Source organism: Phacochoerus africanus, chromosome 14, assembly GCF_016906955.1.
Source record: "Phacochoerus africanus isolate WHEZ1 chromosome 14, ROS_Pafr_v1, whole genome shotgun sequence".
Lineage (NCBI taxonomy): Eukaryota > Metazoa > Chordata > Mammalia > Artiodactyla > Suidae > Phacochoerus > Phacochoerus africanus.
Window position 1 is genome coordinate 34262898 of NC_062557.1, and position 1455 is coordinate 34264352.

At 49.8% G+C, this 1455-nt stretch overlaps 1 pseudogene; it reads left to right on the forward strand.

Moving 5' to 3' along the window:
- The first annotated feature begins 341 nt into the window (after positions 1 to 341).
- LOC125113860 (olfactory receptor 4D2-like) lies at positions 342 to 1231 on the forward strand (annotated as a pseudogene).
- The last annotated feature ends 224 nt before the right edge of the window (positions 1232 to 1455 follow it).

Here is a 1455-nt window from a genome sequence, read left to right on the forward strand (position 1 = left end):
CGACGGGAACTCCCCCCTATAATAAAGGAAACATTATTCTTAGAGATGTGGGATCTGAGACTCAGATGAAGTAATTGACTCAATTACTTAAATCTCAAGGAAGAGAAGCTCTGAAGTTTGACTCTGCTTCTGTTGGATTCTAAATTATCTTCCAACTACTATATTACAGGGAATCTTTGAAAGGCAGGTTGCATGTGTCTCTGGATGACTTTACGATATGCTTTCATGAGGGTGTCCATCACCTGGACTGGAGCACCTGCTTTGAGCACCAGAAAGACAAGTAGTGACTTCCTGCATCCCTGTCTGTGGTCCGTTTCCTTTAGGTGTGTGGGGAAGACACCATGGAACCAGAGAGCCTCACATGGGCATCAGAATCGGACTTCCTGGGGCTCTCCCAGACTCGGGAGGTCCAGCTTTCCTTGTTTCTGGTGTTCCCGTCTGTCTACACCACCGCTGTCATGGGAAACCTCCAGCACCGTCACAGTGACCTCTGATTCTCCGCTCCATATAGCCATATAATTTTTGCTCGGAAATCTGGCGGAGATAGAGCTTTGTTTCTCTTCAGTCATTGCCCCAAAGATGCTGGCGATCTTCCTCTTTGAGAGGAAGACCCTCTCCTACCAGGGCTGGAAGGCCTAGGTCTGCTTCTTCCACTTTCTGGGAGGTTCCATGGTTTTCTCCCTCTCAGTGTTGGTCTATGTCCTCTCCCAGGCCCTGCATTTTGTCACCGTTGTGGACACTCAGGTCTTTCTGGGGCTGGTGTTGCTTAGCTGCGTGGGAGGCTTCCTTCATTCCATTTCCCAGCTAGGTCTGAAGCTACCCTTGCCTTTCTGTGGTCCCAAAGTCCTAGGTAACTTCTAATGTTCCCCAAGTGCTGAGACTCGCCTGCACTGACACCTCCCTCCTGGAGTTCCTCATGATCTGCAACAGCGGGATGCTGGATGTCATCTGGTTCCTCCTCCTCCTCCTCTCCTACTCGGCCATCCTGGTGATGCTGAGGGCCCACTCGGGGCAGGCGAGGAGGAAGGCAGCTTCCACCTGCACCACCCACATCGTCGTGGTGTCCATGGTCTTCATTCCAAGCATTTACCTCTATGCCCGGCCCTTCGCCTCCGTCCCCGTGGACAAGGCCGTGTCCATCAGCCACATGGTCGTGACCCCCATGCTCAAGCCCCTGATCTACACCCTGAGATGCAGTAAAGAGATTAGGGAGGTGCTGGCTGGTTTGTAAAAGGAAGCGACAATGGGTGAGTAACTTCTTGTAGACTGTTTTCTCCATTTATAAAGTGGAAAGAGCAGCTGCATCTGCCCTCTTTGTAGCTTGTGGATATGTTTTGAGGGTCAGCATAGAAGTGAATGAGTATTGAAAGGAAGCAACTCAAGTTTTTAGAAAAAAATAATTTGTTGTTGTTGTTGTTGTCTGATGGATAATTTGGAACACTCCCTTGGCCATAT